Source organism: Epinephelus fuscoguttatus, linkage group LG1 (assembly GCF_011397635.1).
Source record: "Epinephelus fuscoguttatus linkage group LG1, E.fuscoguttatus.final_Chr_v1".
Lineage (NCBI taxonomy): Eukaryota > Metazoa > Chordata > Actinopteri > Perciformes > Serranidae > Epinephelus > Epinephelus fuscoguttatus.
Genome location: NC_064752.1, coordinates 35,529,951 through 35,547,417, shown reverse-complemented (window position 1 = coordinate 35,547,417; position 17,467 = coordinate 35,529,951). Strand labels below are relative to the sequence as shown.

Here is a 17,467-nt window from a genome sequence, read left to right as displayed (position 1 = left end):
AGAGAAGGTTATATATAATCTCAGAAAAAAGCCATTACTTTTTGAGAAATGCTGGGGAACCTTTGTAACCTTTTTACAAAATAGTACCTCTTGTGATTCTGATGTACATGGTCAAACTCAGGGCTGCACTACAGTCCTCTGGCATCTGTATGACTCTGTAGACCAGTCAAAGTCTGGGCAATCCTTCATAAAGGCAACATATAGTGGCGTATTATGTAAAAGTATAGTATATTCTGTGTACTATCTTGTTGAGGTGTCTATCTCTTGTACATACAGGATGCGTAAATTTGTTGTTTCTTGTTTTGTTTTCATCAGCTTGTTTGTTTGTTTGTCTTTCTTATACCAGTGTACACTGCTATAAATATTGTTGTAGTTATTACTGAGATTATTTAACTTGTTATCTGTTTCTTTTTTAAATTAGCTTTGTCCATGAGGCCATTTGGGAGGGGGTGGGGTGGTGGATTATTGATCTGTAATTGAAGTGAATCTTGTTTGTGGGGGGAAAATAAATGAAAAACTCAATAAACATACTGTTGAAAAAAAAAAAGAATATGCACAAATAATTACAAGACTGCCAAAATGGTGAGTCATTTTGTGATTTAATCTTGAGGCCATGTCTTGTTGAGTGGCCCTGGATTAAAAAGTGTTATTGCATGGTAAGAATAACTCAACGTGTTTAATTTGTTTGTGTGAATTTAAGTGATGTCCAGTGATGGAAGAGATATGCAAACCCTTTACTAAATTAAAAGTAGCCTACTGATATTACACTGAAAATACTGCACTGCAAGCAAAGGTCCTGCATTCAAAGCCTTACTTGTATAACAGTATGGAAGTATAATCAGCACAATGTATTAAAAAATATAATAAGTAAAATTATTCATTCTGCAATCAAATGGTTAATCACTGTTAAATCTTATATATGACATTTTTGGATTATTACTGCTACATAAATGTTTATCTGTAAATGTTTGAGGTTGCGCTAATTCTAAATTACTTTATACGCTGTTTGACAGATTCATCTACAGCACTGCATCATAGTCTATAAGATAATCATGTTTGTATCACATATCTCTAAAAAGTCAGATTTTCTTCATAACTAGAATTATCCCTTTATGGTTTTACGCCTCTGTGAACCTGTCAAGTTAAAGTCTATCCAGACCCATATGTAGTCATGACAAATGACAGTGCTTCCAATATGGATGTTGCTGCAAAGAAGCTACACATTCTAAAAAGTGGATGCTTCACACACATCTACAACCTGACAGCACAGAGGATCTATACAATCAGCACAGTTTCAAGGTGGACACCCAAAATAAGTGTCACTTATTCAGTGTCTGACCAAATGTCTCCCCTTCTGTTCCTGAGATATGATGTAGAGTAATGGCCAAAAAAGTATTGATTAAAATGTCATCACTTAATAATTTATAATCCTATTGGACATTTGTGTCAAATTTTGTCATAATTAGTGCATGAATTCTTGAGTTTTTAAGTTGCACCGACCTTTGACCTTTCACCACCAAAATGTAACCAGTTCATCCCTGAGTCCAAGTGGAGTTGAGATATTGTATTCACAAGAATGGGATGGATCAGGTCACAGCGACTTTGACCGTTGACCACCAAAATCTGATCAGGTCATCTTTGAGTTCAAATGTATGTTTGTGCCTCATTAGGAGAAATTCTGTCAAGGCTTTCTTGAGATATTGTGTTCCATGGATGGGACGAACAGACAACCTGAAAACATAATGCCTCTGGCCACGGCACAGAAGCACAAAAACAGCCCTGTTTGTGACGATGCATTTTCCAGTTGATTCAAGAGGGGTTTTTTTTAAATAATTTATTTAGCTTAATAAGTAGCAATATATAATAATAATTTTCTCAACAGATAAAGGAACTCTTAATCTTTCAGTTTATTAGAAAAATTCAAAATCAGAAAATTTGTATACGTCTGAAAAAAAAGACTGTCAGACACATTTAGTGTAAAAGTACCTCTGAGATGTGGAGGAGTAAAAGTGTGAGAATGCATAAAATGGAAATACTCATGTAAAGTACAAGTACCTTGAATTTGTACTCACATACAGTAAATGTAGTTATACTTCCCACCACTGGTTTTGGTTCATTTTTTTTTTAAAGTCATTAGTAGCATCTTATAGTCTGATGGTGCAAACTATAAGTAACATACCTGGTCTTGGGGACCATCTTCTTTGTTGTGCTGATCAACAGAGGCTAGGATCCAATGTAATACAAGATCTAAGAAAGAAAAAGGAAGGTCTAACCCTCCCTAACCCTGTGGCAATGTTCCATCCAAATTCAGTCAGTGTTTTCTTTTGTCCATATTACAATGTTATGACAAAAGAGCTGGTGTCAGTCCAAGTGTTGCATTATTTTATTTATTGATTTATTCTTGTGAACTAGTGAAAAAATATCCAGGAGTCAGAAAGCTAATTAATATATCTTTTATTAGTTTAAGTAACAAGAGTTCCAGAGTGCACAGTTTTTAAGAGGTCAGACAATTTCCACTGAGCTCACCACCGTGTATAAACTCATGTCCATTGGTCACATTCCCTACATAAGTCATTGTCTCAAAATAAGCATTCACATTGATGACAGTGATAAAAAGTGGTGTTGACAATGTTTAGGTCTGCTAGTTCAGCCTCTGACTCTGTGATGTGACTCAGTATCCTGATGACAATCGCATCCTTCAGACTAACAGCTAGGCATATATACTTGGCTTAGACTTTGACTAAATGAATTCAGGCTGTCCCCTTCACAACTGTGCACCTCTGACCTTTGGAATACTCATGTATTTTGACATATTTTACATCAGGACCATATTATGATTTGCAACCTGTTTGAGATACAGACTGTTATGGAGTGTGACAAACTATTTCGTATATATTCTGATTATTATTGATTTATCTGGAGTTTGTCTTGTCTGTATGTGTGTTTGGTTCTTCTGTAATGTTACAGTCATACTGTTAATTGTAATGGTTGCATTGTCACTTTGTAAAGTCTATTTTATGGATCAGGAAGAGTAGCTGCTGCAATGCTAAAACTAATGGGGATCCTAATAAACTAAAGCACTGTGGTCCACGTCAGCACTTTGTGAAAGAATCCTCACTTGCTCAGCAGTCAATATACTGACATAAAGCACTTTCAATCACAAGAAATGATCACAGTAAAAACATTTCAGTGATGTATGAACTGCAGGAAAAACAGCTGAATGGAATATTGCCTGCAGACCCTCCAAAAGCCCTTTGCCTCTGTGATGTCAAAACTAAACTGCTTCTACTGATACTAAAGCTAGCTGAAGTATAACTGGTACTACTGTTACAGCTACTACGACTGTTGCTATTGTTGCTGTTATTAGCACAACTGCTGATATCTGATTACTTAAGGTTTATGAAAGAGACAGGTCTACTGCATTTTAATGAAGCCCAATTCCCACTGTGGTTTATACATTTTTTTCTGACAACACAATGAAAAAAACATGGTAATTTAATCACGTCTGACATAATACCTGCTAACCAGTAGTCATTCCAAGCTGCTGATCATCAATATAATGCCACATAGCCTGACCCTCACTGACCTGCTCCTGGTTTTCAAGAGCTCCATTTGGGGTGAGAAAAATGCTAGCCTCGTGAAGAGGGAGACCCCAAACTGGGAGAAGATTCCTTTAAACAAAGACTACTTTATACACTATTCAGACAGAAGTCAGTGAGGAGTAGTCTAAAAATTAAACAGTAAAGAAGAGCCACACAGCATCTGTTACCACGTGTTTATGTATTTATACTTGTAAAACATCCATAAAATGTTTCTGTTTGCTCTGGCTCTGTAGCACCAACTTCAAAAGTATTTGCATCTTTCTACTGCAGTACATCCTAGGCGATCTTTCCAGCAGTGAAATACTCCTTTAAGTACAGTGGCAGCATGCAAGCTTTGATTGCATGATGAGCAGCAGGTGCGTCTTGATTGCCTGATGGGCAACAGATGAGAGAAGGACAGGAGGAGGCGGGCCCCAGCCACGCCCTGCAGCAGCACACACACTCACAGACAGGGAGAGAGACAGACAGGAAACACTGGGGAAGGGAGATATATTAATACAAGAGGGAAAAGGAGAGAGGAGAACTGCTGACCCCAACATTTTTTAGTTCCCTTTTAAAAGTTGTTTTAGTTCTGCTATTGCTAATGCAACTACCCCTGTATTATTACAGCTGATACAAATATTACTAGTGCTATTATTTGCTATTTTTTTCATAAGCTCGTTTAGTGGTGCTGTTTTTTATGCAACAAACTGTATTATTTAGGCTCATACAAATATTACCAGTACAACTTCCACTTATGAATGAATGAATGAATGAAATGTACCATCTTATGGGTATATTACACAGGATTTGTTGCTTCCTGATTCTACACAGTATTGCCAGAAAAAGTGAAAGCTACCCCTGATTCAATCTTGTTTGCGCTATTTGTGTTTTTAAGGGGCTGTGTCAGCAGTTTTTGCAGCTTCCTCTTGAATGCATGCTGCTCACAATCTATCAACTGGTTGCTGCCTTTTAATAAGGTCCTGACCTCACCTGTGCTCGGTGCCAAGGAATGGTGTGAACATAACAAGACCTAAATAAGAAAATACAGGCAGAGGGTAGTGTCACACACTGCCACATACATCTAGTGGGATCCTGCATGGTATACCTTTAAGTTTTTGTGTCGTGTTATAATGAGTGTGTCTGTGTTGAACTCTTTATAACATATATATAACAAGACATAATTAACAAGCTATTAAACACCTAATTTCAGGAACTGCTTGCAACTGTTCATAATCCATTATGTTTAGACAAAGCCAAATCATGATGGTATTAATTAGACACATAATGAGAGAATAAATTTGACATTTTCTAAAGTCTGACAGCAGAATAAAAAAAATTAAAAAAGGATTTGAATGTAGTGTCCACAGAAAAGTAAGGAAAAAGAGAAATGCAAATAAATTTTTGCTGATCAAAATGATTTAGACAAATAGTTTTTCTACTTCCAAGTGTTTATTGATGGCTCACAAACCAACTTTAAAGGTGTTCCACCACTCACTGTGTCAGGGTGTGTAGATCAGTCTGTCTGTGTCAAACTCTTTATAAAAGAAGGAAAGGTCTTTAAGAGGGTCTAACCCTCCCTGACCCTAACCCTTTGGCAATGTACCATCAAAATATATATTTCCTATTGTTTATATCGCAGTGTCAAGATATAACAAGAAATTAGTTCAACGAACTATTAAACAACTAATTTCAGGAATAATTGTTTTAAACATCTTCTAAAGTCTGTGACATCAGCACTACAGCAAAAAAGATTTGAATGGAACATTGCCTACAGACCCTCTGAAAGCTCTTTCCTACTTGTACAAATCAAAAGTTAGTGGAAGAGAAATGTGAATTTATTTTTCTATTTGTTTCAAAAACACTGGTCCATCTAAGAGCTGTTAGTAAGTTCCTGATCACTCCTGATTCTGACACAACTGCTGTTACTGTTAAAATTCAATACCCCATTTAAATTTTGGATGCTTTTAAAGATCTTTATTAGATTGTTTTCAGATTGTTAATATGTTTTGAAGGTTCCCCTTCAAAAGCTTTTTGGTACTGATGTGTCTTCAGCAACTATGATCATTCAAGCTAACACAAACACTAGAGGTACTTGTGAATAAGTCAAATATTCCATCTAAACTTGTGTTATGTTACACAATGCAACAAATTCACCTGTATTGACACTTTATACTATAATACAATAATAATATAATGCTGTAAGTCTTTAGAACAGCCATGTTCATATTACTATCATTTTCTTAAATACTGCATTAATTGTTTATCTTTTTCATACTTTTTCATACATTGTGCCTGCACATTTCCAGGAACTAGACAGCAAATTAAAGTGTTCCGCTGGTTTCGGCCTCAGGAGTTCAGGAGATATGAACCCTCGGCTTGAACGTCTCTCTGAGAAGTGCTGACTGTGAGATTCTTAAATTAACATCACTTTAAAACTCAGAACTCCTGCCCTCTGTTGGCTGAAATCGGTGTAACATGATGTCGTGTAACACACCACGTTTTGTCTCGCTCAGTTTATTCACTGTTAACAATTCAAGATCCCAGTTGGTGAAACACAGGATTCAAACACCAGGTGAACTGAGTATTGTCAGTAGACCCTCCTAAAGCCCTTTGCCACTGTCATGAAGTCATAACTTGACCTCAACAGATTAAATATTAGAAAGAATTTAAATACTTAAAATACTTGCTACCTATTTTGTAAAGAAAAACAATTTTATGCTGTTGTTTTTTTTAAAAATTCTGTTGAAGTGTGAATAAAATAACTTTTATATTCAGATAAATTAGTTTTTCAAAGTGCAGAAGGCATCAAAGAGTTAAAAGACTTACATTGCTTGACTACATACTGAGAGGGAATCAGTCAGTTACTCATCACATGTTACATTGAATGTTATTTCTTATTTCTCTAACATGCCTCCTGAGTGAACAGAGAATCCAAAAACAGCAAACATTTTATATACTAATGGTCATTTTGTGGGTAAAGTTTTTTTGTCAATTGAAGAAGTAAATTAAAGTTGAAAGTTGAAGAGAAAGATCGTAGTGTGTGTCTGTCTGTGTATGTCAGTCATAGTGGTTTGAGTGGGTGTGTGTGACTATGTTTGAGTGATGTTAGTGTGGTACTGTCACATCTGTAGCTTGTATGGTTGAGTCAGTCATCCACGCCATGATCATCTCCACCACTGCCTTAAATGCAGCAGATGGGAGACCACCAGGGTGAGGACCATAGATGGGGGGCCAGAGGAGCTGGGCCATGACGTCATCGTACTCCACGTCATCCACAGACTGCTGGAGGGGTCCAGGCTGGGTCCCCTGCTTTCCTGAACAGTTAACAGAGACAAAGAGAGGGGCAAGAGGTCAGACTGGGTCAGCTACACCCTATAAGGCCCAGACCAGGACCCAAGGAAAGCAACTCAGCCTTGCAGCAAATGTTTCCCAGTGGCCACTCGCAGTACTGCAGTGAAAAATCTCCTGCAGCCCAAAAAGCTACTACATAAATAAAACAGAGCTCAGAGTCAAAAATCACACCCAGATTTTTTTTTACGGATTGTGTTGGTTTAAAAACCTGTAGTTTTGGTAAAAGTTTCTCTCTCTGGCCTTCAGGATCAATGACTAAAACCTCTGTTTTGTCCTGGTTGAGCTGCAGGAAATTCGCTGCCATCCATAACTTTATGTCTAAAATGCAGTTAAAAAGGGCATCAACTGGCCCTGTGTCATCAGGAGACACGGCGATGTACAATTGCGTATCATCAGCATAACTATGAAAGCTGATGCCGTGCCTCCTGATGACGAGGAAGCATGTAGAGATTAAAAAGAGTTGGACCTAAAATTGACCGCTGGGGGACCCCACACTTTATCTCATGGGCTCCTGAGGAACATGTATCCATACTTACAAAGAAGTGTCGATCAGTAAGGTAAGAGACGAACAAGTTAAAAACAGTACCAGAGAGGCCGACCAGGTGCCTCAGTCTATTTAATAAAATGTGATAGTCTACTGTATCGAAGGCGGCGGTTAGATCCAGTAAAACCAAGACTGAGTTTATAGTTATCTAAATTGCACCAGATGTCATTTAAAATCTTTAAAAGGGCTGTCTTGGTACTGTGGTTCATCCTAAAACCAGACTGATACTTCTCTAAAGTGTTATTTGTATTTAAAAAATCATTTACTTGGTTAAAAACCAGTTTTTCTAAAATTTTGCTTAAAAATGGTAAGTTGGATACAGGCCGATAATTATTAAAAATGTTGGGGTCTAAATTGCTCTTCTTCAGAAGGGGGCTTCTCCACCGCCGTTTTCAAGGAGGCTGGGAAGACACCTGTCTGAAGAGAGCAATTCACCATGTACAGTAGCTGTTCCTCAAAGAATCCATAAAATGTTTTAAAAAATGGTGTGGGAATTGACTCTAAAAGGCAGGTTGTGGGCTTTACTTGGGAGAAAACTCGACCAAGTGTCTCGCATCAACCAGGGCAAAACTCTCCAGTGTTTCCTCAGGTAAAAGCAATGATCCAGGTGTGTCGACAGTTAAAATCTGTTGAGATAAAAGACTGGATCTGATGTCAATGACTTTACTTCTGAAGTGGTCTGCAAAGTCCTCACAAAGGGCATTGGTTGTTGTCTTAGGTGATCTGTTAAAATTACTGTTTGTTAAAATATCAATTGTGGAGAAGAGGAATTTGGGATTGTTTTTATTGTCAGAGATGAGTTTTTTGAAGTGGGAAATTCTTGCCTGTTTGACTGCGTTATTGTAGGTTTTGAGATGTTGACGTAATATTTCATAGTGGACTGTTAGATTTGATTTTCTCCATCTTCTCTCAGCACTCCTGCAGTATCTTTTCAGTTGTTTGATTTCCTGATTCCTCCACAGGGGTGTAGGTTTTGTTATAGTTGTTTTGATTAAAAGTGGAGCCACTGAGTCCAGCGCTGACTTGAGTTTGTTGTTAAAATTGTCCACAATAAAATCACAGGGTGCTGGTAAAATCTCTGCAGGAGTGCTCTGTAAAATCTGGCCAAATTTCAGCCACTTCAGAAGTTAGGTAGCGTTTCCTCACTGCTCTCGCCGGGGCCTGTGGTCGGACACAGCCAGATCCACAGAGGACACACCCACGGAGAGGCCATAGCTTATGACCAGGTCCAGGGTGCGCCCTCTGCTGTGGGTCGGCTGCACACTGTTTAAAATCCAAACAGTTTAAGAGGTTTAAAAATTCTCTGGATACTGGGTCCGAGGTGTTGTCAATGTGTAGATTAAAATTACCAGTTATTAAATTGTTATAATCAGTTTGTATGTGCTGAACTTGTTATAATAGAAGGAAAGGTCTTTAAGAGGGTCCCTCCCTGTTTAGATCTCCTAAATCAGCTCGTACCAATGAGATCGAACACATTTACACAAGTCAAGAATTGCAATAAAACACACGTTTTTATTATTGAACAAGGCAGACAAGTGATGTGACCAACTCAGAGACCAAAACATACAAAAACCCTAGCTAAATAAAACCCCCTCCCAAACTAACTAAATACTGGTGGGCCAGCCAAAAGAACAAAAGAAAGGGAGCCACCTCTGTCCAACCCACATGGGCCGGCGGAACAGGGTTCTCCCCTCTACCCTAACAGAAACCAACTAAACCCTAAACAATGGAAATGAAGCCGCGAAAACTGAACTACTGTACCCACCAGAAAGAAAGGAGAAGGAAAGCAAAAACAACTTACATAAGGTCACACACAACCACTACCAAGATCTCTGTTAATGCAGCAGCTCCTGCATTGAGGGGGGGGGGGGGGGGGAATCAACAATGGCGAATCGAGGCAGGGTGGAATCTTTTGTGTGGACTGACAGCAAGGTAGAGTTAATGCTCACTATTACAAATGAATGTGACTGTGACGTCATACAATGGAGACGAGACAATAACTTGCGGTTATCCTGTCCACACATGACTGCTGACACTGGACTTTTCCAAAAAGTTCACCCTGGACTCCGGTTACAAATAACTCCTGTTACAGGGGCCCAAAACTGCGGTTATGTGTGGATGAAGGGCCAAACTGTGAGCAAAGAGTCACAGTTTTATAAATACTCGCGTTGGTGTGGACAGCAGACGCTGCAACTCAACCTCTAACTCCTTAAGTCTGACTGCCTCAACAGACCAACCCGACTGCTCTGGAGTACTCTGTAAATGGGGCAAAATACCTTTATCCACTAAGGCAGCATACAACACTACTTTAATAGCTTACTTTTTAGCCTGCTTTAAAACAGCTACCTCATAATGATCAGCAATAACACCAGATTAGCCTTAGTACACTGATCAAAAATCTCCAAAGATGGAGAATCAACAAACTCAGCCAACTTGAACTCCATTTTAAGTGTCTCAACAACTCGGCCTACAGGACAAAATGAAGCCACTCTACATGGCCTCAACACAACTGCAACTCTAGACCCATAAATTACTGCACACACAGCACAGCCACAAATACTAATAGGCTCGTTCGAGATGAACTGCGCCTCACCTGGAAAGTAGACGAGAGCAGGCGGCCGCAGCTGGGGGCGGTGACAAAAAGCCGCAGTGAAGTCGGACAGTTTCCCGACAGTCTCCAGCAGCCTTCAGTCCATACAGGAAGTCACAGACACACTTACATCCTGTCTGGAATGATGTCAGTTCATTAAAAAAGTGATCAGACCCATATATCAGTTTGTTCTCACCATCAGTCACACAACATGTTTTCTGTTCACAGAATAAACCTTCAGGTCAGACAAATACAATCTTAATCTCTAGAATTCAACAAAAATGAGTAGTTCATCTAAAACGTCATATTGTGGAGTCGACATCTGAACCAATCAGCTGTTAGATCAGGTGAGAGCCAGGCAGTGCAGTCGGTGGAGAGCAACTGCAGCGCCTGGCTCTAAAAACTGCGGCCGCCTCGCTCTCGCGGCCTTATCGCCGTCCACTTTTGTAATACGTCAGAGCAAGTCGGGATGAAGTCGGACACAAAACTAACCGGCGTGCATTGTGCGCCGATCGCCGGTGATCGAATCTGCGCAGGACTGGCTCATCTCGAACAAACCTATTACCACAGAGCCCACAAGACTGTGTCCACAAAGTTACCAAACACACAAAAAAGGCAACACATAGTACAAAAGGCTACAACCCCAAACTACCAAAACATCCCCCACCCTAAGTTACTGAACAATGCATACTAGGAAAAAAAAAAAAAAAAAACAGTTAAACAAGGAAAGAACTTACAGTCTTCACAGGATACATTGTTCAGGAACAACGGGAATGTAACACTCCCTAACCCTAACCCTTAGGGAATGCTTCATCCAAATATCTGTTTCCTATTGTTTGTAAATCATGATAAAACAAGACACTATCATTTCAGGAATTGTTTTCAACTGTTAATAATCTGATATGTTTAGACAAAGCCAAATTATTATGGTATTATTTAGAAACATTATGAGATAACAGTTTTCACGTCTTTTAAAGTCTGTGACATCTGCACTACAGCAATAAAAGGACTTGAATGGAACATTGCCTACAAACCCTCTTAAAGGAGCTATATGTAAGAAATCTAAAGCAAATAGTTGTAAAATCCTCCTAATATGTCACAGAGACTAAGGAATAATGTTCATATAACATACTGATCTCACCGACAACAATAGTACAGCCAGAATATTCGCATTTAAAAAACATTTTTACAGTCCGCAAATCATGTTTATGTTTTGAATTTGTGTTTTGGCCGGTTGCGCCACCCACCACCGTCTACCAGTCACGCAGTCAGTAGAGTCTCAGCATCAGTTACAGTTACGACTGAGCTACAGCAGCACGGCAAGCAGCATTAGCAGTGTCCCGGTACATAGCATTAGCAGCCAGCTCCTCCTCAGCTGTATCCCGGCAGCAGCGTTAGCAGCAGAGAAGCCGGACTTGCTCGAACGGTCCGCTGGAAAACCGAAGATCAAGATTCCTTCTTCTACAAAGTCAAAAGTTAGAAAAAGAGAAATGTGAATTATTCTTTCTTATCAAAATAGTTTAAACAAGTTAAATTTGTTTCAAAGACACTTTAAAGTTCAACTACTCGTCCATCTGAGAGCTGTTAGTAATTCCAGTCTACTCCTGATTCTGACACAACTGCTTCTGTTACAATACTCTTTGCAACTGCTGCATGCTTTTTAAGATTTTTATATTTTGATTGTTATTCTTAAATTCTTTAATTAACACTATCACTTTACAACTCTGAACTTCTGACCTGTCAGTGTAACATGCTGTCGTAACACCTTCTAATACATGTTTTAACTCGATTCCACTTGGCGAAACATTTGGAAAATTAGCACCAAAGAAAAAGCTTCAAAAATCAGGTGGAATGGGCCATTTACAGTAGACCCTCCTAAAACCCTTTACCCCTATGATCTTGTCATTATAATTTGGCTTCACTAGATTTAATGAGAAAGATTTTGGATACTTAAAATACTTGTAAATATACCTAAATATTTTCAATATTCTAAATTAATTGACATTTATGGTTTACACTGTTAAAAGAAATATAATGTTGTTGTTTTTTTTAAGATTGTGAGTGAGTTTAAATACTTACCATTACTTTTTCTCTATACATTTTTTCAAAGTATAGAAGGTATTAAATGGTAAAAGGCTTACTATACCTGTCTACATACAAAGAAGGAATAAAGTATGTTAAAGTTATCTGCAGTCAAATGAAATTAAAGACTTTAAACTATAAACAAAGGAAATAGCTATACTTACCTCTGAACTGAAAGGAAAACGATTTAAAACTTATCTAGAAATAGAAAGGAAACTTATCTCCAAAAGTTAAAATCTTATCTAAAGTTCATGCAAAGGAAGGTTTTTTTGTTTGTCTGTTTGTTTTTAAGACAGAAATAAAAGTTGAAAGCTGGAGGGAAACTTATCTCTGAACTAAGAGGAATGAAAGAGTTAAAACTTATCTAGGCACTGAAAGGAAACTTACCTCTGACCTAAAAGAAAGATTTAAAACTCCAAACTAAATACAATAAAAGAGTTAAAAACTTATCTAAAGTACATGCAAAGGAAGTTCTTTTTTTTTAAGACAGAAATGAAAAGCTGAAAGCTGGAGGGAAACTTACCTCAGAACTAAAAGGAATGAAAGAGTTAAAACTTATCTAGGCTTAAACTATACTTACCTCTGAACTGACAGGAAAACGATTTAAAACTTACCTAGAAATAGAAAGGAAACTTTTCTCCAAGAGTTAAAAACTTATCTAAAGTTCATGCGAAGGAAGTTCTTTTTTTAAGACAGAAATGAAAAGTTGAAAGCTGGAGGGAAACTTATCTCTGAACTTAAAGGGATAGTGCACCCAAAAATGAAAATTCAGCCATTATCTACTCACCCATGTGCCGTGTGAAGTTGTAGAGTCCTCACATCCCTTGCGGAGATTGGCGGGGGGAGCGGCTAGCACACCTAATGGCTGATAGCGCCCCAGACTAACGTCCAAGAACACAAAATTGAATCCACAAAATATCTCGAACATGCTCATCCATAGTGATCCAAGTGTGCTGCAGCCCTGACATAAAAAGTTGTCTTGAAGAACGTCATATGAACTCTGTTTTTAGTCTCACTGTAGCCTGTAGCTCTGACTGCTTCTCTGTGCTCTGCGCTCACGTGTGTGCGCTCAGGGTGATCTGTGATCTGATGCACGGTCTCTGAAGAGCAGCAGTCTTGTCAGTACTGATGTCCAGATTCACAAGTGCAGGCAATTCCCATTCTGAGCAGCAAAGACTTTCCTCATCCACTGGCATTGCTTTGCATTTGAAACAACTACACCACCAGGTTTCCAAGTGCTCGACTCTGGTATTCTGCGGCTGGCTGAAGCTCATGAGCTGCGACGGCTGCTTCAACCAGTAGCCTGAGTTCCGTCCATATACTCGGGCTCAAACAAATACGGCTCAACAAAGAAATGCTGTTCCTCCTCAATTTCAAAGTCTTCAGACATGTTGGGCTGTCCTTTGCTAAAAGACTGTAGTGCAAATTATCTTTTAACTACTGTGGTTACGTTGTCTCCCCCTGCGGTGCACGTGTCCCTTGATATAAACATGGGTGAGCAAAGCTCATGCTTTCGCTGGTCGAAAAATGTAAAAATATGGAAATGGTGAGGATCAGTTTAGCTTCATTTCCTGCACCATTTCCGTGCACATCAACCCGTCTTCTAAAGACTTCCAATGGAAGAGTGCAACATGCATCATGAAGAATAATGGTATTTAAAACGTGAGCGCAGAGCACAAAGAAGCAGTCAGAGCTACAGGCTACAGCGAGGCTAAAAACAGAGTTCATATGACGTTTTTCGAAACAACTTTTTATGTCGGGGCTGCAGCACACTTGGATCACTACGGATGAGCATGCATGTTAGTCTGGGGCGCCATCTGCCATTAGGTGTGCTTGCCGCTCCCCCCGCCAATCTCCGCAAGGGTTGTGAGGACTCTAAAACTTCACCAGGGCCTCTGTCGGCATTAGGGTTGTCAACGAATATTCTAAATTCGAATTTAAATTCGATTTGAAAAAAAAATGGACCTTTGAATGTGAAAATTGATATTTGATTGTGGAGAAAAAAAAAAAAACACCACCGCAGCTGTCCTCTTTGCGAGTGGGCGTTGGTATCAGACGCGCATTTCTCCAGCCTGGTCGACAAGCAGTCCTGCTCCCAGCTGTTGTCTCCATCACCCGGCTTGACACATTCGCTCACGGCTCGCGCAGAAAATAGACCAGACGGCGAAACGATCGCTGCAGGGCACGAGCCGGTCATGGTCCGGTGCTTCGAGGCTATTTGCAGCGCTTCCCTGGGCAGTGTGGCCATGGGTCAGAGAGGGGGGGCGAGCGAGAGGTCCGAGGTCGTTTATAACATAATGTTATAGATAATTGTTTTATGTGTTTTAATGTGTAGGTATGTAAATGTTTTCAAAGACGTTTATGTGGAAATAAAAATACCTACAAGTAGTTATGTTTCCTTATATTAATACATATACAAGTATGTTTCCTTGTATTAGTTTGCCCTTTTGTGGACATAATGCGAAAAAAAAAAATTCGAATGGTTTGAACCTATGAGTTAATGGCTGAATTTTCATTTTTGGGTGCACTATCCCTTTAAAGGAAAGAAAGATTTAAACCTTATCTAGGCACTTAAACTATACTTACCTATGAACTGAAAGGAAAAAGATTTAAAATTTATCTAGAAATAGAAAGGAAACTTATCTCAAGAGTTAAAACTTATCTAAAGTTCATGCAAAGGAAGTATTTTTTGTTTGTTTAAAAGACAGAAATAAAAGTTGAAAGCTGGAGGGAAACTTATCTCTGAACTAAAAGGAATGAAAGAGATAAAACTTATCTAGGCACTGAAAGGAAACTTACCTCTGAACTAAAAAAAGATTTAAAACTCCAAACTAAATACAATAAAAAAGTTAAAAACTTATCTAAAGTACATGCAAAGGAAGTTTTTTTTGTTTTGTTTTCTTAGAGGGAAATGAAAGTAAGAAGTTGGAGGGAAACTTATCTCTAAACTAAAAGGAAAGAAAGAGTTAAAACTTATCTAGGCACTGAAAGGAAACTTACCTCTGAACTAAAAAAAGATTTAAAACTCAAAGCTAAATACAATAAAAGAGTTAAAAACTTATCTAAAGTACATGCAAAGGAAGTTTTTTTTTGTTTTGTTTTCTTAGAGGGAAATGAAAGTAAGAAGTTGGAGGGAAACTTATCTCTAAACTAAAAGGAAAGAAAGAGTTAAAACTTATCTAGGCACTCAAAGGAAACTTACCTCTGAACTAAAAAAAAGATTTAAAACTCCAAACTAAATACAATAAAAGAGTTAAAAACTTATCTAAAGTACATGCAAAGGAAGGTTTTTTTGTGTTTGAGGGAAATGAAAGTAAGTTGGAAAGAAAGAAGTGTGAGCATGTTTGAGAGTGTTTGAGTGTGTGTGTGAGTGGCTGTGAGTATGTTTGAGTGGTGGTGGTGTGGTACTGTTACATCTCGTGGTTGTAGGGAGAGTCGGTCATCCATGCCATGATCATCGCCACCACTTCATTGAAAGCAGTAGGTGGGAGACCACCAGGCTGGGGACCGTAGACGGAGGGCCAGAGGGGCAGGGCCATAACGTCATCGTAGTCTACATCATCCGCAGGCTGCTGGAGGGGTCCAGGTTGGGTTGTCCTTTCCTGAACCATTTAGAAATCCAGAGAGAGGGGTCAGGGGTCAGACTGGTTCATGTACACCCTTTAAGCTAGATGCAGTAGTGTGGGATAAATGTGTATGGTGACCTCAGAGCTAGGATACAGTGGTTTTGACCCAGTGTATATATTTGGAGTACTCACCTCCAGCTGAACGTCCTCCGGCCTGGCCTGTGGCGTAGAGGTGGATGGCTGCGGGCTGCGGCTGCGGCGGCGTCTCTCTGGAGGCTCCTCGGTGCCTCTGGAGCGGCTCTCCTCCCTCTGCCTCTTCCTGCCTCCTGCAACCTGTTAAAGCCATTAACAGAAGCAAAAAGTCAGGGACCAGGTCAAACTAGTTCAGTTATAGTCTTTTCAGACTGCTGCTGGTACGTCACTGGTTTCCATCTGTGTTTCCTGTGTAACTGAACGGATCATTGTATTTTATCCTTCTGCTCTGCTTTATTACAAAATGGTACCATGAAAGGGTAAACACTTCTTAGAGTTACTATACCAAACATTATCATTATAGGAATACTATAACTCTATAATAAATACTGGCACAAAGTCCAGGTTACTCCTTTGATGCAACAAGGTAACTTAACACATCACTTGTGCTGTAAATGTTTTATATACAATGTTTACATGAAAAAACAGAATCAGCGGCTTTCGGATTTCACGTTATTTAGATGAGACATGAACACAGCATCATGACTTCAGTCTGGTCTGACCAACATTAACTGAGTATAGAGAGATATAAACGCTTCAGGTCAGATTTAATTTATTTGTAATAAGTCGCCTTGCAACAGCAGGGGACACTGCAACACATCCCATAATTACCTAATTAACTCATTAGTGCCACCTAGTGCAAATTCAACAGCTGCAGGATTTCATAGTGTTTTATGGAGGTGGTGTGCCACCTCATCTCAATCAAAGGCAACGCCTGTTTCATCATTGAGAATACTTTATAAACTAAAACATTAAACTCTGAGGGAAAAATTTCACACAGCTAATGCCACATGTTTAATGAACGTGGCCACTGTTTAGGCCATCAAGGTGAACTCAAGTGATCACAAGATGTGTCAGGATCAGGGTGGCTAACCACCTCAGCTAAACTATTTACTGGTGAACTTGCCAGAGACCAATCAGCAGGCCTTTGCTGACGGCAGTAATAACAGAAATCAGACATGTAACGCTCCAGCACACACTTCCACTCCACACTTCTCATCACACAGCGCCAGCGACACATCAAACTTACTGATCACTTAGAGTAACGCAAGGACCACGGCGGAACCAAACGCACAGTTGGCAGAACATCGTCATCCAGGCGGCGTATGAAGACCTGCAGGAGGATAAACAATCAGTGGGTCAGCTGCCTGCAAGACAGATGTTACTGCAGCTTCCGGGAGGGGGTCATAGGCCGATATGACGAACGAGAGGCAAAACCACATCACAGCAACGTGCAGCTATGATGTGACTGGCTGTCATGGCAACACTGGAGAGGAGGAAGTTACACTGGCAGGATATGTGGGAATGCAGCTGAATCTCCTGTGCAGACAGACGTCTTGTCCTGGGTGATCGTTGGACCGCAGGGTAACATACGAGATTGTCCAATTAATGTCCTCACCTAATCACTGATAATGACGGTTTTACCTCTACACGCTATCTCTGCTGAACGAGGTGCAGGACAGCCAGCCAAGATGTCTGTCTGTCCCACAGTCTGTTT

General features: G+C 39.5%; 1 long non-coding RNA gene across 1 annotated transcript; it reads right to left on the bottom strand.

Moving 5' to 3' along the window:
* Positions 1–11,233: 11,233 nt before the first annotated feature.
* On the bottom strand, positions 11,234–15,973 carry LOC125891655 (uncharacterized). The gene is made up of 3 exons (XR_007449646.1): positions 15,910–15,973; positions 15,566–15,753; positions 11,234–11,530 (listed from the first exon to the last, which is right to left on the bottom strand). It is a non-coding gene; the product is annotated as an uncharacterized LOC125891655 (long non-coding RNA).
* Positions 15,974–17,467: the final 1,494 nt, after the last annotated feature.